The following is a 23,180-nucleotide window of genomic DNA, read 5'->3' as shown; positions in this document are numbered from 1 at the left end:
CTAATGGGGATTCCGGGGCATTACAAAGGGGATGGGAAGTCAAACAAAACGTGACACGTAATAAACTTGAGCAATAAAAAGATTAAAACAAGCTGGGTTGCCAGTTAATCCTGGAGATTTAGACCCTAAAGCCCCCCTCCAGGCTGCATACACAGGCAGTTCTCTCACACAAACACGGGACACTCCAGTCCCCCTCTCTGACACCCCCCTCCTCTCCTCCCCCCACCCCCCATTTTCCCACCCCTGAGTGTGAACACAGATGGATACTTTACGACAAAAAGCATCCCACTTAGATGGGAAACGTGTGTAAATGTGATGTTTAGTTTTGGGTCAGCCACCGTGAGCACATCTCACGGCCTATAAGCAGCGTTTTCAGCTTCATCAGTCTGACTGTGACGTCATGGAGGAGGGGCAGGCATGTGCAGTGTGTGTCCATGGTGGTCCACAGGGTGCGAGGTGTATGTGTGTGAGGTGTGTGTGTGTATGTGTGTGAGGTGTGTGTATATGTGTGAGGTGTGTGTGTGTATGTGTACGAGGTGTGTGTGTGTGTGCGAGGTGTGTATGTGTGTGAGGTGTGTGTATGTGTGTGAGGTGTGTGTGTGTATGTGTGCGAGGTGTGGTGTGTGTGTGCGAGGTGTGTGTGTTGTGTGTGACAAGACACAGTCTGTGAGGCTCTGCTGAAGGATGGCTTTCAGATGAAAAATGACGAACACTCAGAGCCAAGAAACCGTCCGTTTAACCCCTACACAGCAGCTGAACGCTGGTCTGGACCAGTCCAGCATTTAACACCCTCCCTCTGTCTCTGTCTCCATCCAATCTGTGTCAGATGGCTGGATGCTAGCTACTCAACCACATGGGGGGTGGGGGGGGGGGGGTTGGGTTCTGTTTTTCATAGTGTTTACAGAGCAGTGTTTATCTAGTTATAACGAGAATACAGATTGTGTGGTGTGTTTGTGTGTAGGCAGGTACTGTGAGACTATCATGCTCCTGCACTTTCTTCTCTCTGGGTGAAAGAGCTATCTGTCATAGCCCCGCAGGCAGGGCCCCAACCACTGGCTGAGACCCTCGTCCAAAAATGTCCGCCTGGCCAACTGTGCCGTGGACCAGAGGAGGAGAGGGCTAGCCTGGGCCTGCTTTGACACACAAACAAAACTGCTCTCAGGCCCCAAACAAGAGAAACATCTGGAACTGGTCGAGCGCAAATACGGCCTCTTCTTTTTCTTTCTTTCTTTCTTTCTTTTTCTCTCTCTCTCTCTCTCTCTCTCTCTCTCTCTCTCTCTCTCTCTGTCTCTCTCTCGCTCTCTCTCTCTCCCTCCCTCCCTCCTTTCCTCCCTCCTTCCCTCCCCCCCCTCTCTCTCTCTCTCTCTCTCTCTCTCCTCTCTCTCTCTCTCCTCCCTCCCTCCTTTCCTCCCTCCTTCCCTCCCCCCCCCTCTCTCTCTCTCTCTCTCTCTCTCTCTCTCTCCCTCCCTCCCTCCCTTTCCCTCCCTCCTTCCCTCCCCCCCCACCTCTCTCTCTCTCCCTCCCCCTCTCTCTCTCTCTCTCTCTCTCTCTCTCTCTCTCTCTCTCTCTCCTTCTCTCTCTCTCTCTCTCTCTCTCTCTCTCTCCTCCCTCCCCCCCCTCTCTCTTCTCGTTCTGGATGACTCTGGTAAGATAAGCAGGAGAGAAATCTGGTGGAGGTTTGACACATTCAGATTGGAGATGAATTGTGATAATAATACTGTCTGTCTGGTCGATGAGGGCGCACCCACTCCCAGCAAACTGTCAATATTTGCCTGCCCCAGGACCCATTAAACCGTCTCATCCCAGCTCCTCTGATATACGGAGCATGGCTCCTATTACCCGCCTATTTGGAAACAGCTGGGCGTTTTGGGAAGCCACACTCACACTGCCACACCATTGAATCGGCCAGGAAATGAGAGAGAGGTGGTGGTGTTGATGAGTTAAGGCCCTGCCTGGGGGACTGAGAGACAGATTGGAATCTCTCCTGGAGGAGGAGGTGGAGGTGCTGATCTGCCATCTACACAACCTGCTGACTGAGAGCGTAAATGATGGAGTCATCTGGAGGCTTCTCAGCATCTGAGGACGGATAACTACAGTGGTACTATATGGATATTTGTCTCGTGTGTGAGTGTGCGTCTGCGTGTCACTGGGTGTGTGTGTGGTTGGGTGTGTGTGTGTGTGGCTGGGTGCTACAGCAGGTGTGTGTGTGTGGCTGGGTGTTACAGCAGCTAGGTGTGTGTGGCTGTGGGTGGGTGTGTGTGTGTGGCTGTGTGTGTGTGTGTGTGTGTGTGTGTGTGTGGCTGGGTGCTACAGCAGGTGTGTGTGTGGCTGTGTGTGTGTGTGTGTGTGGCTGGGTGCTACAGCAGATGTGTGTGTGTGGCTGGGTGTTACAGCAGCTAGGTGTGTGTGTGTGGCTGTGTATGTGTGTGTGTGTGTGTGTGTGGCTGGGTGCTACAGCAGGTGTGGCTGTGTGTGTGTGTGTGGCTGGGTGCTACAGCAGATGTGTGTGTGTGGCTGGGTGTTACAGCAGCTAGGTGTTTGTGGCTGTGGGTGTGTGGCTGTGTGTGTGTGTGTGTGTGTGGCTGGGTGCTACAGCAGGTATGTGTGTGTGGCTGTGTGTGTGTGTGTGTGACTGGGTGCTACAGCAGGTGTGTGTGTGTGGCTGTGTGTGTGTGTGTGTGTGTGTGTGTGTGTGGCTGGGTGCTACAGCAGGTAGGTGTGTGTGTGTGTGTGGCTGGGTGCTACAGCAGCTAGGTGTGTGTGGCTGTGTGTGTGTGTGACTGGGTGCTACAGCAGGTGTGTGTGTGTGTGGCTGTGTATGTGTGTGTGGCTGTGTGTGTGTGTGTGGCTGGGTGCTACAGCAGGTAGGTGTGTGTGGCTGTGTGTGTGTGTGGCTGGGTGCTACAGCAGCTAGGTGTGTGTGTGTGTGACTGGGTGATAAAGCAGCTAGGTGTGCATGCGTGCATGACTGTCCCTCAGGGCTGCTGGTCCCAGCGGGCTGGGCTGCTAGGAGGTACAGCAGGCGGCAGGGGAAGCCTGATGCAGATCCCCTGTCTTGGTTAGTCACGGTGGGCTGCTCTGGACCCCCCTGGATGGAGCTCTGTCTCTCAGCCAGACCCACACAGCCACCATGGACAGGGACGCCTCCATCTGGAGCCAATTCAGAGGGACCCCAGTCTCCTTTCAGCTGCCTGGGTCGCCCTCTCTTACATGGTGACCTTTGGAAAAGAGAAATGTGCATGTTTACCCAAAACATCATTATCAGCTCATTTTAAGCAGGTTTTCAAACCATTGATGTGCATTATTGAATTAACCAGCTTTGTTTTTGAACTAACCGGATAGCCTTCTGGTGATGCAAAATATGAGGGGATTTTTTTTTCACGAGCAGCGAGGCACAGACGTCGTTTTTTTTCTTTTCTCCTTTACTAATGCCCTTGTGGGTAATCTAGCAATCTTTTTTTACTTAATTTGACCACAACAAGCCACATTGTGATGTTTTCAGAAAGCATCTGTCATTAAGCTATTCCTGGCTGTGTGCAGTGGGCTGTTTGCAGGCTGGCAGCTGTCAGTATGGGCAGTGACATGGCCGCGGGCTCGCGTTCACCAGCCTTCTCTCCTTTTCCCAGATGACTAGTGAAGTGCTTTGTAGTCATAACACATTGGCCTTCTCGGGTCTCCGGTCTGGAAACCACAAATTGCCTGTTGAGAAGTTTGCTGAAAACCAAGTGGATCGTTGATGAATGGTGTCGGATCGCGGCATAAGCCCTCTTCCCCCGCAGCCTCATTCCAAGGCTGTTCAGAGCATTTGTTTACACTGGACACGCATTCCTCATCTCCGCTTCTAGCATGTCCTTGTGTTTATTCAGCTACCTATCTGATAAAGAGAAGGTTTCAGTCTGTTCTGGTATGTGTAGCCCTTGGAAGATAAACTCTATGGGTGTATCTGGTGATGTGTTGACCCGTCTATAGAGAATCTAACCTCTTGAGACTGTGTGTGTCAGTGGAAGACCATGTTCCTCTCAGAGCACACAACACCCTGTGTTTAAGAGCCCCCAAGGACTCTTAAACACAGTTGATCCTGACTGATACTCAGGGTGATTTTCCAGGATGCTTATGTTATGTCTGACTGACGACAGAAAAGCCCTCTACCGAAAGCATGTCATAGTCATGATTTTGGACCGTTTTGTCGCACGCGTGGAATTTAAAATGTGTCGTTTACGACCGTGTTATGCATTGTCCCTTATTTATGTATTTAAACGCCGCCATGTAAACTTTTACGACTCTACTCTCACCCCCTTCCGTCCGCGACTGTCTACTCCCCGGGTGATTAATTAATTTTCATTTATGTTATGAACATACTTTTTCCCTCGCCTCTTTCCCCTCCTCGTAAATTATTACCCTGGAGTGACTTCTAATGTAATCACGTAATGGCTGGGAAAAGTGAAATGCTTTTATTGTTGCAGACACTTGGCTTCTGATGCCTACGCAAGATGAGACATTGAGACTTATAGGTGAGGTTTGCAGATTCTTACAACTCAAATTTTGAACAAAAGCGTCTCTATGGTTTTTCGTTTGCAGGAAACTGTTATGAAGCGAATCTTTAGCAGCACAGTAACACCAGCTGTGTTGACGTACAGGTTCATGATAGCCTTGTACTAAACTGTGATGGTAGACATATGTATTGTAGACAGAATACTCATCGGAGTGTGAGAGATGTGTTCTGTAATGAAGTGTTCTGTCTGAGAAACTATGGTTCATCAGTGTTTTGCCTCTACAACATATGGCCTAGGAATTACCAGTCGTATCTATTCAAGTAGTGTGCTTGCTGGCCGAATGATGGTTCAAAGGTTCAAATTCCTTTTGATTTTACACAGTTTATACTGTACAGTACATGCTGTATATTTATTATGTGTTAGACTAAAGAGGTGAATGTACCGTGGCTTCATGTTTAGTCCAATTACGAACAATTAGTTTGTCTCAACTTTGAGGAACCTGTTTAGTCCAGAAAGCCAGTGAGTGCAGGGCTGGTGCTGAAGCCCTTTAAAAGGTCCAAGGAAAGCCGCCTGTACACATCGACCTCACTGTGCTCCGGCTGCCTGAGATCAAAACTGATCCACACATCAGAGCAGTCCTCTCCCATTCAGTCTCTTATTGACCCTCATGGGGTATCATCCGTCCAATCAGACTGCAGCCTGCAAAAACCTGCTCTCTGCGCAGCCATTGGTTGTGCCCTAGATCCACCTAGTGGCATGCGTCTAAAAGGTTAATGATATTGACGCTTGGAAAAGGTCACAGAGCCACTTAGATTTGTCATCGCTATTTATCTGATCTGAAACGTAGGCAACACTGGGCCAATTAGCTCCAATTAGAGTGCTGCTGGTGTTCCTCCCAGCCCTGCCTAACGAGCGGAGGGGTTGTAATTAACGTGGCGCCCCAGTTTGGGAAGAGAGGAGGGAGGATGGGGAAGTCCTAGGCTGTCGGGCGGGGTGAGACTAGGGCAGCCAGCAGCGGCACACCCCCTGACATTTCACAAAGAATGTGCTGGAACTTAGTTTAGTGCAGTGAAACATTAAGATATGTAAAATATGACATTTCCATACACCTCGAGAGGTGTAATCATGGTTGATGGGGATTGAGGTAATCTTCTGAGTGGCTTTGCGGAAGGGGTTGTGCACAGCGAAGTGAGCGGGGACCGTGATTATAGCCTGTAGAAGCCCATAACCACAACAGGAGAGGCTAGGTCCTTGTCTTCCAACAATGCTTTTCGCTTCAATTCTTTTATTTTGTGTTCCCGGAGATAGGAGTCTGTCTCTGATGATAATATATTCTCTGACAATAATTCAAATGTTCTTGAAGTTAGATAACACCCATAGATCCATCAGAGTGCCTTGAGATTAACATCATCGGCACATGGTGCTGTTTCCCATCCATGTTCTTGTCTCCTATTTGGCTTTGAGGAAGCCTGGAAGAGTCTGCTGTGAATGTATCTCAGCCGCTCTCCTTGTCCCCAGCCCTACGAGGCCTGGACGCCCGCACCCAGCAGAGTGACAGTCAGGGGAAGTTGTTGATTAAACAGATGTCGCTCCCAGCCTCATGCAAGTCGACAAGCAGGCATTAATTAAACATACCTGGAGAATATCACAGAACAAAAGACAGATCTGCCTCTCTCTCTTTCTCTTTCTGTTGGAACTGTGGAACTGTTCTGACGGAGTCTCCTCCCTTCCGGAGAGTTCCCCAAGGCAGACGACCCACACAGAAGAAAAGAGAGGGAGGAAGAAAGAGAGGAAGATAAGAGAAGAGAGGGGGAGTGAAGAGAGGACGATAAGAGAAGAGGGGAAGAGGGGAGGGAAATAAGAGAAGAAGGCTCTTGAAGAACAGACACTAGACACACCCAGAGAAATCAGTCTTTGTTGGTAGCAATTACTTTTGATTAGATGCTTCACATTCTGATGTGTGTTAGCTATTCGCGATACAGCCACAATGGCGTCGATTCCCAAAGTGAGCTGCGGGCATCCAGGTTTCCATGCAAGCTGTGTCTGCATCTCCACTGGCTGGCAGTCCTGCTCCAGTGTACACGACTCAGAACCAGTACGCTACAGACTGCAGGGTCACAATGTGCTCTACAAGTGAGACTTCCTCAAACAACACAGCAGGCGTAAGAAAAACTCAAACGCCTCTCTCACTCGTGAAAAAGGATGTTTTTTCCTCGCCACGAGAGCTGGAACCATCTGTTTAGAACTCTACCAGAGACACGGAAACATCTGCAGAACCATCACGCGTCTCCTCCACCAAGCTGACAGATAGCTCTCCTCCTATCAGAGTACGGGAGCGCTGACGATGGTCTGGGGATCTGAGAACAGCCACATGGGCTCTTTCTCTCATTCTTTCTCTGTGTAGTGACGAGGCGTGTGTGTGTGTGTGTGAGGTGTGTAGTGACGATGCGTGTGTGTGTGTAAGGTGTGTAGTGACAATGTGCGTGTGTGAGGTGTGTAGTGACGAGGCATGTGGCCACGTCTCATGGCTATTGTCTAAACAGATTGCTGTTGAGCGTCGCTGGAGTTTGTCAGGATGACTCCTTGTTTACATCATTACGGTTAATTAACAGGCAGGATGGCTCCTGCGAGGGGTGTTCTGCCGCACGCCGCCGGACAGAGCTGTCACGCACGCCGCCGTCTCATTATCCAAGAGGCGCCGTCCCCACGGTAACAGCTTTCACCGCTCGAACGCCTCTGGTCACCGTAGCCACGCCCCCGGGAGATGCTGTCCAAATGGAGAGATGCGATTGGATAACCAGGGTAACCTATGCACAGACTCGTGACAGCCATTCAGGATCTACGTTTTCTCTTCTTTTCTTTTGTTTTACTTCTCATCTCATGATCCTCCTGTCTCACATGCCCCCATGCGTATCAAGGATGTTGATACGCATGGCAAAGCATTCAATTTAATACTCGCAGATTGATATTTTAATTATTATTGAATGGATAGTAATGAGAGCGCTGAATGTATGCGTCCCTTTTAATGCATTTAATTAAAGTTACCAAGCGTGACGTCTGACATGGCTCCAACTGCATCAGAAACCAAGCTGCTCCCCCGATTAGAGACTCTGGAGAGAAGTAAAAAACCCACGGCACAGTTTTTTATCAATGAAGAAATAACCGTGTTAGATCAATAAATCAATTATGATGGAAGAAACACTTGTTTTTCTCCACCATGGCTAGCGTTAGCATTAGCATTCTGCTCCTGGCTTGGCCACAGACCAGACTGTTATTTGGGTTCATTTTGGAGTGTCGCTCCGCTCCTACCAGAAGCGCCGCATGGCCTGGACCATGTCAAGTGGAATTTCCTGGTCAATCAGAGTGTTCCATTCCAACAGGCTTGCACCCAATTATCTTCCAATCCCAGGGACCTGTCTTACAGCTGTGTCTGTCGGTAGAACAAGGTCTGTAGAACAAGGTCTGTAGAACACGGTCAGTATCCATAGGGGCTTAGCAAGCAGGAGAGAGAGAGTCACCTGGTCAGTCCCAGGGGTATGTATAGTTGAAACACCTTGAAGAGGGCAATGTAGAATTTTCCAAGTTGGAATATATTAGGAACCTGTTTCACTCCATCTAATGAAAGGTTCTGTAGGTTGTGTTGAAGAATTAGTGGCTGGATGAACGCTGGTCTGAGCTACATTAGCATCTTTAGACACAGATGGGTTTCCTGTCGTGCTGCTTGAGGGCTGGCTCTCTGCTGTCTCCTGTAGCCCTGTCTCCCGGTGTTTATTCGTTTAGACACAGCCCACCAGCATGCAGTGTGAACCAGCAAGATGCTTATTAGATTTCCCTTACGTACAGCAGATATCAAATGCAAGCCGCTTTTAATAACAGGCAGGCAATTACGAATGCTTGTTCCGATTTTTCAACAACAAAAAAAAGAGAGGGGAAAAAAAAGGATTTATTCTGTGCTGAAGACAGGCATGCTGAGTGATTTGCAAATCATGCCAAATCTCTGCCTGCCATTTTGTTAGTGTTGACTGATGCGAGGGTGAATTAATAAAAGGGGCTGGTAATGCTATGAAGAATAGAAAGCCCATTCATTGTTCCTATCTTTCCGAAAAGATAGGAGGTAAAGTTTTGGTCTGGCAATATTGTAGTGAATTACTTTTAATCTTGTTACTGGGGTTTTATCGTGTAACTGACATTCCTTTCCCAACAGATCCGTCTTTGTTCCTGTCATTCCCTCTTGACATTGTCATGCTGTTGCGTGTTTGGTCTGCACATCCGTATTGCATGTGAACACACGCCTAAACTCTATTCTTACCTTGCCTCGGCGTCGAATCTTGTTTTTAAATTGCATGGCAAACTAATGTTCACCTTGAAACACACTGACCAATCATGATGTGTGTTTGTGCAACAATCCTGATTTGTGTGTGTGTGTTCCCTGTCCGGCATGTGCATTATCAAACCAGCCCCAGCCTTCCCCCAAGGCCCAGGTGAATGATTGTGTGCATTGGGAGGTGTGCCATGTTTATGCTCTCCCACATAATTCTTTAATCATGGTGCTGTTACCCCACACACACAGCCGGTTTAGTGTCATTATTATCTCTCAAGGTCACCGCTAACGAGGGCTGCCGCTCCACGGCTGGCCCGAGCTGATTGACTCGTACTTTTAAACGGGCACAAACAAGGCCTGCTCAGAGATTCAGGAGACAGCGCTGCACCTTCCTAGCTTTATGAGGAGTTATATTAGTCTGAGATCTGCCTTCGGAGCCAGGTTGCTTTTTGCTGATGGCAGAAATTGCCAGGGAGGGAATGGAATACTTATTCCTGGCCTTCTACTTGTATCTGTTTGGTCCCTCTTTATTGGTAATGACGTTTAGGTTGCGATTCCGAAGGAATTCTAGTTTATTGACTTTCAAATGGAGTGTGTAGGCCTTACTTTGCTCTGCGTTGTGTAAGGGAACTGGGCAACGTGCAGTTTAGGCTGTGCACACATTCTTCACCCACAGTGAAGGGATGACATGCATTCTGTTTTGGAAACTAAGCTTTCCGATCTGGTATGCAGTGTATTCTTTGGCTGGCAGAAACCACGCTGACCACAAATTATGTATTTCATTCAGGGCACACGCTCTCTGAGGGATTTCATTTGTCATAGAGACAGCATTTAAATGGTGAATATGGGGCTCCTACCCCTTAATGTGCTGCTAGTCCTTGAGATAGCCCCAATCCCCCTCCTCTCTATATCTTTTTCCAAGGTAATTAAAAATGATATGACATGTTAGCATTAAATCATCATTAAGCACTCGAGTAATCATTTCCTGGTGTGATTTAGCGGGTTAAACATTTCTCTCATTGTAAAACAATGCCCTTGGTATTGTAAATGTCACACACCTCTTTTATGAATGATCCAGAACACGTCTGAACCATAGAACAGATTGAAATTTAAATCAGCCTTTACCCTCACTACTTCTTCATTTCACATTGAACTTGTGATCTGAAAAGGAAAGGTAGTCTCTCTATTTAGTCATGCTATCTTGTGAATTCACAGGCGATAGCTGGCATTAAATCTGACTGGCGGAAGCAGCATTGGTGAATCCTGTATTTGATGGATTTGTCAGCCAGTATGTCCACGCACCACCCAGCTATCATAGTTTACCTCATAATGTAATACTCATGTCACCATAACAGCACCAGGTACAGCTAGGGACATAATCGTTAAATCATTGTTAACCTCATCAAGTACTCATCAATGATGCAAACCTATTTTTGAGAAAAATGTACCTTAAACCTATTCAACGCCAAGGATTTCAATCAGTGTTTTTTTTAAAGGAGCACTATTCCTGATGTTTCCCTTCACACGGTGTTTTGTTTTCTATATACTTAACTATGCACAAACAAAAATCATTCAGCCATTAAAAGACCCAGCATGCACCTCACGTAGTATAAATCCTTTGAAGAAGTAGCTTAGTATAAGGTGATTTTGTTTGCATGTGCGTATCTGAACAGTGGCCCAATCAGAACCATCGTTAAGGTGGTTTCAGTGTGAGAGGAGTAATTGTCTCTGTCTCAGCTCCAGTCTTCAGAGAGCTCTTGGGCTTTACAGAAGCAGACCGCCATGATTGCGGGTTCACAAGGAAATATGGAGGTGTTTGGCTAAAGGCGCCATCAAGCCTTCCTTAAGATCCTCATCTACTTAATGGTGCCTGATGGATGCTTGATTGTGACCCTCAATAAATATTGTCCCACTCTACCGTGGCTCCAAACTCTGTTTATGCTAACACTGAAGGGGAAAATGCACACAAACTGTTTCTTACAAAGGCATCTCACACATCGTCAGATAAAGTACTTGCGAAATAAATAAAAAACTTGTCTACTTCAGTAATCATACTTGACATAAGTATCAGTAGAACTTGCAAATGCAACACCATGAATGAAGGCCTGGAGGGCTATAGCATGTCAGCCTGTCCGTCCAGTCAGAGTGTGAGCGTGAGTCCATGCATACGATTAGACGCTGCCTAGAAGGCAAATCAGTCATTAGTCAAGAGGCATCAAGCGTATGACGGCATCCTACAGACCGGCACTTTTGCAAAACTGGAGATGAGCTGGGAGAGAGGGAGAGAGAGACCGTGGAGGAAGGAGACCATCATTCATCCCAGCCACCTGGTGATTCCTCCAGTCACCTTCCTGCTTCCTCTCAACCAGCTGCTCCCTGCTCTCCCAATCAATCAGCAGCGTGGGGCTGGTGGTATCCATCCGCCGCAACCTTGACTGGCGTCTCCCCTGTCCTCTGTCTGGGAGGGCTGTTGGTGGGCCCTCTCCCCCTCCTCATCCCTCCTCATTTAGAGGAGCACCTGTGCCCAGGCTCACAAAGCCTCGCTCTCCTCACCCACGCTCTCCACTGTTTCTGCAGTGGCTCTCAGACCGATGGCCAATCGCCGGCAAGGCAGACGGCCGCTCCGACAGAGAGAGAGGGCTGTGATCGGCAGGGGGGAGGCAGCAGAGCGACGACAATATCCCTGATTATTGCTATTTGGCAGGGAGATGACTCCTCGAAGCCGCTCTACTTTGTGAACAAAGAATGGAGTGGGATTCTGCCTGTGTTCGCCTGCTGTTTGAATACCTATTCAGATCTGCAGACCGTCATATCTGATTAGTTATGTAAGGGATGATGCACTTCAAGCCTGTCATTACTGTTGAATAAACCCAGACAGGGAGATACAACGATGCATAGAGAAGCATATGGACTCACCTTGAGCAAGAGTTTAACCATCATTTAGTTTTAAAAATAATTTTATAGCTTCTGCAAAAAAAAGGAAAAATTGTCAACGGACTTTTATTCAGAAACAACAGACTGTGGAAGCCTGTAATTGACCAATCAAAATTGAGTATTCACCACAGCCGCGCAATCATATTTATTAAATATATATATATATATCGAACATACATAGGCAAATATATTTTTCTTTTCTTTTTTATAATACAGACTTTGTTACAATTTCACGACCTACTTTTTGTCACCGGTGTTTGGATATCAGTTCTCAGAAAAGGTGGAAGTACATTTGTTCCACATGGCCTGACACAAACAGTTCTAGTGTGTGACTGACCAGACCACCAGAGTGGCCTTCTCTTTGCCCCGGCCTGACAGAACCACCTCCCCATGAAGGTGACCCTCTCCCTGGGTCCTTCTCACCAGACAGCCCTGGACATGGTCTGTTAAGCACCTTAATGATGACAAGTACCTCCTGAACCCCCCTCCCTTGTACCAACACGTCAGCATGTTTGGGAGTGTGTGTTCATGTGTGTGCATAAAGTGTACACTAAGCAGCAAGCAGATATAAATACGCAATGTCTCTCTGTCTCTCTGTCTCTCTGTCTCTCTCTCTCTCTCTCTCTCTCTCTCTCTCTCTCTCTCTCTCTCTCTCTCTCTCTCTCTCTCTCTCTCTCTCTCTCTCTCTCTCTCTCTCTCTCTCTCTCTCTGTCTGTCTGTCTCTCTGTCACTTCTCACCTCCGAGATCAGAGAGTCGTTAATGCGTCCGGGTTTTTTTGTGGCATATATTTGGGAGGGAAATACAATACCTCTCCGCCTGCTATTACCCTCAATAAATCTAACAACACCCCAGTGTTTTGAACACCAGCCTGACAGGAGCATATTCTCCTCCTCGGGCTCAGCGGTGTCGTGTCAACATGATGGGAGCAGTGAGGAAAGACTGGGGCCCCTGGGATCCCTCCTGCTAAGAGCACCACCCAGGCTGATCCCTCATATCCTGGTGCCTGGCATGGAGGAGGGAAGTTTCCTGGCAGGGAGGACAGGTGTCTCTCTCCCCCAGTGTGTGTGTGTGTGGGGGGGGATGCCCTGTCCGGGCTGGGTGTGTGTGCTGTGTGCGCTGTTGGGTGAGGATCCTGGTCACCAGAGGGGATCAGGATGACCCCCCCGCTGGGTCCAAGCAACACCCCGTCCATGGTAATTACCCCCATGGAGTTTTTACATCTGGTGAACACCAGGGTCGATGGACAAAGTGCACAGAGCTCGTCTCAGAGAGCGTTTCTTCTGAGGGAGGTGCAGGTGGGATTTTGTTGTGCCGTGCATTTCTTTTCTTCTTTAAAGAAGAAGTATACATAATAATAGGGACTGTTCTTCTAATCGTCGTAGATGTCTTTGTCTGGGCTGCTTTTTCACACACGCTTCTGTGGCGCTTTCAGAGAAGGCTCTTTGTGATTCTGAGACTTCATGAGGTCGAAAACTAGCATAGCTGGAAGCTCATCAAAGATGAGTGCACCGAAGAGAACTGAAACATACATGCAGTCGCCTCGCAAGGGGCTGTTTCATTCAAAGACAAATTTGATGAAGACCTTTTGTTTTTGCCTAAGGTGTGAATATCATTAGTGCCAGCCTGAGTTCACTCATTGAGGCCTGGTGCGCCTTGACTCGCTCAGGAGAAAGAAAGGGAAATAACATATGGAAATTAGCTGACAGCATGACTAATAGCCAGCAGTTTGAACCACGCGCACATCTCAGCAAAAAGCTTGTTCCCTTAAAGTGAGCCATTATATGGTTATCAATGACCAAGCTCCTTCTTTGATCTGTTTTTTTTTTGTGCTGAGGTTCCCCAAAAATACCTTGGAGGGACTGCACGGGGCCAGGACACTGTCCTCTATTTTCTCCCGGAACGAAGATGAAAAGAGAGCAAAGGAAGTCTGTCACCCTCCTTGTCCCTGCCTGGCCCTAATCCCTGCTCTCCTGAGTTCATCCCGGCCGCATCAGCAGCCGCTGTACTGAGGATGAAAGAGTGTGGGAGCCATCCCGCGGGCCCGGAGACAGCCTGCTGACCTCCACACACACGCTCTGTCCTTGGACCAAAGTCCTTCTAAAAGACAACGCTTCGCTCTGCGCTGCCCTTATTCTGAGGCACGGAATACCTCGTCCCTTCACATCCCCCCGTCCTGCAGGCGTGTTCGAAAGTTTATAAAGTGAGAGGAGCTCTATGTTCTGTTGCGTTGTAGTTACGAGGGAATCATGCAGAAGTGTCCAAAGGTAGATTCAATTGTGTTGTAGTTATTATAAAACATGCTGGTTTAACGCATGGGAGGATTTCAAGCCCCGCGTTCGTAAATATGGATCATATATACACGAGCGTTTGCATTCGCTCCACATCCGCTGGGCTCTTTCTGTTCCGTGTGCCACAGACCACTTTAGAAATTGAAAAATAATGTTTGTTATTGCTAATATGACACAGGCCCCGACCTCCAATCCTTCTACAGGTAATTAGTGTTGGTTGCTCCTACCCCTAGGGCGGAAGGAGATTTATCGGTGTATGTTGTTGGAAGCTGTAGAATGACCCCTGCATGGGATTCGTTCTACAAGATTTATATAATCCTATATTCACTATACAGGATGTATTTAATACATCTATATTCATTATAGAGGATTTCTATAATGTATTTTATGTTAATTATACTGGATTTATATCCGTAGAGCCAAGGGATGCATAGGGTTGCCAGCTGTGGTGTTACAACAGGAACTAAATGTGTGACTGTACCGTGATGTTCCCCCAAATCATAGTACTGAACATTTTGTACTTATCTTGATAGCGGTTCAGAGCGGTGATTACATATCCACAGAGCCTGCCTTTAGATGTGCTTTCAAGGCCTTTCATTCGAGCATTCAATAAAGATTCCTGTAAGAAACGACTTACTCAGGGATGTTCCCTGTTGGAATTCATTAATGCAAATTCAGCCTTTTGGGCCCAAACAGAGGAACAATTAATCTGCTTCCATATCCAAAATTGATTTAACACACTGCAGCATAATTGTCACCCTTTAGATGTTGGTGACAGGAGAGGTCATTTAATAGGTTTCACATCATGCAGATACATTTATGCCTTTAATACTCTCGAAATCAACACATAAGACTTTACGAACATACTTGGAAATGTTTACAATGTTGCTCCAAGGTGCAGTCTCATTCAGTGACAGTGTGCAGACTTCACCATAGCCTTACATATCACTGATGATAATGTAACAATGAGTATACTGTAAATTAAACACACAGGTAAATGATGAATGACTACAGCATGATGCAAGCACTTGAAACTACTGGGTGTGTGGTTGTATGTGTATATATATATATACCGGATATATATGTATATATACATATACAGTTACTTATATAATATAAAAATAGGAATTTGTCAGTTGTGAGCTACATCAAAGATGCCCCACATAATGTTGCCTCCTCATGAGTTATAATGACGCGATAACATCTCACACAGCTCTGCTATCTGGATGTCAGGCACCGCAGAACCGACATGGTGCTTGTTCAACAATAAACTCAACCTTCAAAGCCTGTCACATGGAGCCTGGTGCCCTGGCCCGCAGGCTTTAGGGAGGGCAGCTCTTCTGGGGCCTGGGCATTCACAGTCAGAGCTGACTGAGTCTCAGCGGGCTGTTCTCCAGTGACAGCTACCTGCTGTGCTGTGTGATCACCAGGCCATGGCTAAGAATAGCCCCTGGATCTGCTCTAGCCATATTCATCACAGTCTCTCTCCTGACCGGGTGCTAATGCCCCTTCCCTGTGTTACCTTGTCCCAGTGACTCGTCGGTAACCTTGCTGGGTAACCTCTGTGTGGCAGAGAGCCCAAACATCAGAGTGCTCCTCATTAAAGATAACCAGGAAGCAGTGTTGCTGTGAGAGGGTGTTAATAGCAGGATGTCTTTTTAAATGATTCATCTAAATGAGGGAATGGCAGAGCCATGCTATGTGTGTAAATATATTTTTATTTTAATTTTATTAATAATATATTTATATTTTTTACTGTATTACTAAAGCTTGAGATAAAAAAAAAATGTAGTTGTCTTCATTCTGAAGTGCACTTTTCATCGGCGCAAGGTAAGAACGTAGGCTCAACTGACAGGTTTTAGAAAATAGCTTGATTTTCATTTAAGATGATCAAATCAATTGAAGTACATGTGATGAGGACTTTTTATACCTTTCATGCCGTACTAATTGCATATTGTAAGCACCAAATGTAACAAGTTATTTATTTTGTGGTTGTTGCGGAGGCTGAATATTGTATTGTTCTTTCATAAAGACAAGTAACAGGCTTGGATGACACTCTTTTTCATATTCATGATGTTCCGTCACCTCGTGATTCTGGTTCAGGATTGGCTTTGAAGCTCCTTTGATGTGGAGCTTTAGAACTCGTGAAGGACTTCTTGAAAGGAGAAGATGTTTAATTAGCATCCTCACTCTGGGAAGGGCGCACAGAATAATACTCTGCATTTCCTTCAATGCAAAATGATCCCCTTACTTATAAAATATGCTGTTAAGTTGATTTATTGATGGAAATGAAAGTAATGTCACTTGAAAAATGTTCTCTCATTATTATTTAAAGCTCAATTTTGATTAAACTCTTGAGGATAGGCTTTACCCCCAAAAACTTAAGATTCAACATGACAGTCAAATAACGAATGTTTTGAAATGCACACAGGCTGAATAACCCGTAAAAGTTATTTAATGTTGCTCTAAGCTGTGAACTAGCTGCAGCATTTACACATCTGTAATACAACAATTGTGTCCTGAAAATAAGCAGTTTTGGTCTGGCATCGAAGCACTGCTTTCATTCTCCTATCTTTTTATATCTTCTTTTTGTCTTTTGAGGGTAAAATCTGAAGGCCTTCTTAAATTTATAATGTCAAACCTCTCACGATACGTACAATAAAGCATTTAATAAGACCATTACCATCATGTCAGAGTAAAGATCTTAATCAGCGGAAAGTTCAAAGCTTTAAAGGAATTGATTTGGACGTTTTACGATAAAGAGCAGATTGTTTAGCCGATAGGCAGGCCCTGGTTCCATGACTCGGACTGTCAGTCTGAAGCTGTCTCTCCTTCAGATAAACACAAAACCCTCATCTGCCAGGGGAATGAAAGCCCAGCAGCACCAGCTAAACAATCAATATGTTACATTTCTCACAGACACAGGAAGTTGCAGACGATCAGGCTTCTTTAGGAATGGTAAAACTTCCAAGTTGTTACATCATCATATGCGGATCACAAATAAAGTTAAAAAAATTGTATTGTGAACATATTGTCCTTGTCATTTGTCCTCATTGTCATTGAGGAAGTAGCAGTTGATGCCAAATTTAAATTTAAATCTTCGAAGGCTCTACTATATTATACTGTAGCCTATTTATTTGCCCCATTGTTTATTGCTGTATCATTTCACGTGTCTATCAAAGGTTCCCTCTCAGCACTGTGAGACTTTAGTGTCAACAACCCGACTTCTGTGGCTCTTTCTCATCCCTCCATGATGGATGGAGGGATGAGAAAGAGCAATTTCCTGCGGGCTACCAGACCAAGAAAGAGTCTGTTGAGAAAGGGTGCATTTTCTCAATTTCTCCTATATGTTGAGTAAATGGTCTGTGTGATGAATTGAAGAGCTGCTATTTTCAGATAGAAATGGCACTGTAGATAACAAGCTGGAGTGTAATAGGTATGTTTGTGTTTTCCTCAGTGTCGGGGCTGAGGTCAGACGCTCGTCTGGTGGTGTGGACGAGTGGAACAGAGATGATGCGACTGTGACTAGTCATAGTGTGGTGATTAGGACCACTGGACTAACTCTGTCATTTTGCTGTTGTTCCACCTCCTCCCTCCTCCTTCCTACCCCAGCTGTAATGTTTCTGCGCGGGGTGAGCGAGCACTACGGCTCCCTTTCTGATAGACACTCCCTATCTTACATCTATAATAGACCAGGACGCAGGGTCTGAAGGATATTTCACTTTGGGCTGGAGCAGAGAAGCTCCACTATAACTGCTAACACCCCCTCCCCCTCTTTTAGCAGACCCAAACTCTCTACCGTGGAACATGGACTCTGCTTTCCTTCCGTTCGTGATTTGCAGACTGCACATTGGCTTTGACACTGTGGGCTGTGATGAGACAGCCATAAGAGTTGTGGAATTAAATATGACGAAATCAATCACAGATCACTCCTTGCTTCTGTTGATAAAGTGAGATCATAAAGTCTGAGGTGCTGATTTACTGCACCAGTGGAATCCCCGATGAATGCTAGCTGACAAAATAAGTGCATCCCAAGCCCAAAATCTTACCATAATTATCCCCAAAGTGGAAGACAGATGTGATTTAGAGAAATCAGCAGAATTAAGAAGAGCCATCCAAACAGTGGTTAGCCTCTTGCTACAGATAAGCATGTGTACTCCTCTAATTGGAGAATGTGTCCCTATGATTCATTGATAATTATGTACTCAACCTGCTTGCCAAAGGGTCACCATGATGCCAAAACATACTGTTCAATTCAGACTGCAGTTAATGAGCAAAGACAAACCCAAAAATATTGTTACTTTATTTGTTCTGTGCACATTCTGTGCTAAATACACCCTATCACTATATAAAAAATGTCCAACAATGCCCTTTTGTTTAATGCCCCATGCAAAGCCTTCTGGGAAGAGCTCCAGTGTTTGTATTCAGCACAGTGGTAAATAGTGATTAGTGACTGTAGTGATGCTGAAGACCAGCCCTTCTTCCAGTCCAAACATGTGCAACAACGCCTAATTACAAGGTGCAGCCCTCGTTCTCAGAGATAGTGGTCCATGGCTGTAATGCTACGGTACAGTTACAGATGATCATCGCGGCCGTGGAAGAGGCTGAGGATTCACGGTCCATTAGGCTGCGCGTCCTTCTCTCCATGATTTCCCTTTCTCCGTTTAGCCTAATGGGACTTTCGTACCAGAGCCGTCCTCAGACACCAGACACATTGCAGGGATCACATGCTTCTGCGGTTATTAATGTGCCTGCGTTTGATTCCCAATGCTGTTACACGCTCACCCAAGCAACAGACACATGAGTTAAAATGGATCCTCCAGATCTGACCTTTGTCCCTGTGTCGTGTGTGACTCTGAAATACTGCCGTCGGCCCAGGGTCACTCTCCTCCTCGTAGCTCTGCTCGTGATTCACAGCCTGCCGGTCGACACGGCCCTCGTGAGTAAAAGCCTGCTCACGCTCAGATGTGTACAAGGTGTCGTCCCGTCGCTGTGATTTATCAGCACATCTTTCCTCTGCAAACACAGCAGGAGGCTGCGGCCCACCAGGCGGTACCCAGGGTCCAGGGCTATTTACTCAGCCGTCCAGGCCGGTGTGTTCCCCTGGCAGCCTGCTGGCCTGGGGCTGGGCTGGACTTGGTGGCTGGGGCTGGCTAGGAGCCTGGATCTAGAACTAGGGCTGGGGCTGGTATCACAGGCAGGATGCAGTAGTTCAGTGGTCCCAGCACAGCCACTGTGACAGTGCCGCCGCCCCACAGCGCTGCCCTTCAGTCCCCTGCCTTCCCTCCCTCCACATCCAGCTTGCCTGAGGTGTGGGCCGGTGACAGCTTCCGCAGGGCCCCAGAACACGCCTCCACATCTTCCTCACGTCGTCTCCTGCAGCTTAACAAACGACCTCCAGATTCAGGCGTCCTCGGAGGCCTGTCTCTGAGTCACGGCCGACGCAGGAATAATGTCAGGACACGTGTGGTCGCTCAGAGACCATGAATCATAGCTTTAATAAGCTGTGATCTTTAACACGTATGACAAAAGGAATTGGGCGTTGATTAACTGTGTTACCTGGTAGGCAAAGTCAACTGTTTGGAATGCTGTGTAATGGAGGATATAGGAACACTGTTGATTATATAAACTGTTCAGGAATGATTGGAGTTGACCATTTTCGAGTTCTTTAAAAGAGTTGGACACACAGATATTACTGGTTTTAACTGCAACACACGCACACACACACCCATGCACACACCCTCTGTCACACACGCACACACACACACACACACGCCCCTACTCCTCCTGTGCTTGATAAACTGTACTCCAGCACCCTGCCACACTGCACATTTGCTAAGAGGAAGAGGTGCTCCACTTTAAAGCAATGTGATAGATTAAGGAAGAGCCCCGGCAACAGAATAATTTCCCTGGTGACCAATTTCTGAATGCTCACTAAGAAAGGAAAATAAGCAGCGAGGCAACAGGCCGGGCACAGGCCACATGTCAGAACAGGCGGACGCAACGATTCACTTCTAATGAGCTGACAAACCCAGAAATAATAACCAGAACCAGAGGCTGTACGTCATGCCAAGAGGCTATGATGCCAATTCCGGTAATTACCACGGGCGAGATACAGGTGTATGCCTAAACAAACGCAAGCTTCTGTAAAGGTAAACCCTGAGGTGGCCTGACTATGTCAGGGTAGAGAAAGCAGTAGACTTATGCTTAGCAAACTTACAAACTAAAGTTGCCTTTCTTGTTTGGTTTTTACATGGACTGGTACTACTTTGTGATTTCTCAGTAGGCTCATAAAAGGATTCTGGCCTTGCAAATATCCCTGCAGTTTGGATGAATGGATTTGTAAATTTTCAGCCCTGTTTTCCTAGAATGCCCCTCCGACTGAATCAGAGCATAACAGCGTGGATTGATGATGACTCTTGATCAATAAAACGGGCCTTCCTGAATACAACGTCTGTCAACGCTCCAGAACAGAGGTTGTTGCTTAAAAATTTAAAAGCACAGTATTTAATGAGGACATTTCTGAAAGTGGATGGTGGTAACTCATTTTAAAGTTTATGGCAACTCTACAAAACAGTGGTTCTCTTGATATTTACTGGTATTGATTTGCTGTACAATTGTTAATACTTGGACTTTACTTGAGAGGGATTTATTCTCAGTTGTTGGACTGAGTTATAGATGAATGTAAGGAGCTGTGCCAGGGTGTCACTTGGAGCTCAATCGGGGGACAATTTTATTATATTTCTATTTTCCTTATGTCTGGCAGTAACCTCACTTTAAGCCAGTAAGTGACATCTGCATACGCCACAAAGGAGTCAGATCAGGGCCCTTTACAATGTCCCGTAAAAGTGATTACCTAATGCATTTCTCCCCCAAGAGATCAATACCCTTTAATGGATCGGCCAGACAACTAATAAAAAGGGTTTTAATTGATTATGCTGCTACTATGTCATCGCCACGGTCCAAGTTCTCCCTCTGAGGTGTCAGGGTTTCTAACTGCAGAGCGGAGTTTAACTTGAGGAGATTGACATTTCTGTCTTTCAGGTTGGCCAAGGATAACACAGTCAAGGCCTCTTGATATGTCTGCTTCTCCTTGCTCTGAGGAACTGAGAGGAGCGGGTACATATCTGCACTTCAGATTACGTCCATTTGTTTTCCCTCTTCTACATGATATACTTCATGATGGCTGCCTTAATTCCTTTTTTATTGCTGTCGAATGTAATGTCAAATTGATCCAGGAATAGAACCACGTCAGACTGACGTATAATAACGTCAGTGGGAAGGCGAATGATTACATTTATATGAATTAAATTAAAATGGCAGTGAATTATTTACCTAGTACTTAAATAATCCTGTTGAGATTGTCACCTCATTATCAAACGATCCACCTTGATTCTCACCACTGCCTTGTTGCATCCACTATGCCGTCATGCTCAGGTGTAAAGGGTTAAGATGGCCACAGGGCTAAAAATGGCCCTTCTATATTCCACGCTTCATCATCGGTTGTTTGTGTCAGACCAAGACAGTCATCTGGAAAGGTCAAGGCTTTGCTAAAAGATTTAAATCACCACTCAGAAAATATATTCACCTTGACAGCCGGAACCAGGAAACTGACAAATAAGACCAGAGAGCGCTTTAGTGGAGGAGAGATGCTCTCTCCTTTACCTAAAGCAAATCTAAAGTGACTGACATGCATTTAGAGAGCTGGCAGCTACACTATCAAAGAAGGACAAATGTAGACACTATGATTGCAATCTTACAAATGAAAGACGTCTTTGGCTTATTTTTTTGTTTAATCAGGTGTTTTTTCATTCCTTTATTTTTCATTGTGATATTGGTATCACACTGGCAGATTTAGATTTCAAAGTCACACTATCTCACCCAAACTAATTGGCTATTTCTAAACATCTGAAAATATAGTCCTGCTCGTAGAGCCATTAGTAACAGCATTTACCGCTTCACAGGGTCAGTGTGACACAAACTGAACGTTTGGTCAAACTGTTCTGTTGTGTTTTAACACTTGTTTCATTATTATTTGATGCCGTTTACAACTCTTATGCTGCTCTATATTAATCCTAGTAGTTGTGGTGAAATAGCCATTTTCATTTGTCATTTTATTAGATTACAGCCGTAGCCACACCTTTTGATGAATGCAGGAACTAAACCACGTATTCAGCTGCTTTTGAAGATGAATAGGACCTTTGAAAAAATCATTTCTCTTTACTGTTTATTAATATACTTTAAAAGATGAATGTGGAATGGTGAAGCTATGAGCCAGACCTATGGATCATATTATGCCTGCCCACAGAAGTAAAGAATAATGAAACTATTTTCAGCTATAAAGCCATGCTTGAATAATACATCTAGTGCAAAGTGCTGCAAAGCAAGAACTATTACAGGGTGGTAACTTTTTATAATATTTTAGAAAGAAAGCCATAAATATCACTTGTGCAGGTTTTTATGTATACTAATTTGTCAATTTTTTATGTTTTCTGGTTTTCAGCACCAGTGAGTTTACGTTTAATGTAAATATTATCAGAGATACCACGACTGTTGGAATTGAAGGGCTGTTTTCACAGAGTTCTATTTACAGCCTGTTAAACTGACAGCAGCCGGCGTTGAATCTCGTTTGGATTCAATTCTGAAAACGTGTTCAGCTATAACAACCCCCAAAAATGTCAGATACCTGTCCAAACTTCTGATGCTGTTGATGGAATTTAGATAATGAGGTAGAAACTTTTTATATATGTGGTGTGATACTGACATACTAAAACATTTGATGTGTAGAGTATCCTGAGTCCTTGTATAACTTCCAGGAACATCAATGAGGGAAACTCAATCTGATGCTGTCAGGCCAGTCTGGATGCGCACAGATGGATCAATCTGCTTCATTATGATATTCATAATGAGTGGTAAATTACTATGCAGAGAACCATGTACCTATGGATCCTCTCTGGTCTGATCCAGTCGTTCGCCAGTCCACAGTTCCCTGCCATGTTCACACTTGTATGGCTGCTGTGCAGTCATCACTAATCACATCCCCTTCGTTTGGGCACTGGTGCGTAGCTGTGCAAACTGCTTTACTAATCTAGTCTGTGTGAGGAGTTCAGTGTCTGGATAGACTGATGGGAATTCGAACGTGG

At 45.8% G+C, this 23,180-nt stretch overlaps 1 protein-coding gene across 1 annotated transcript in view; it reads left to right on the top strand.

The window, feature by feature from the left end:
* Positions 1-23,180, top strand: part of macrod2 (mono-ADP ribosylhydrolase 2) — a gene marked incomplete in the record, with an annotated part of 331,272 nt that overhangs the window by 223,894 nt on the left and 84,198 nt on the right.

This window comes from Osmerus mordax, chromosome 5, assembly GCF_038355195.1.
Source record: "Osmerus mordax isolate fOsmMor3 chromosome 5, fOsmMor3.pri, whole genome shotgun sequence".
Lineage (NCBI taxonomy): Eukaryota > Metazoa > Chordata > Actinopteri > Osmeriformes > Osmeridae > Osmerus > Osmerus mordax.
Note: the sequence above shows the minus strand (reverse complement) of the source record. Positions and strands in the feature narration are given on the sequence as shown.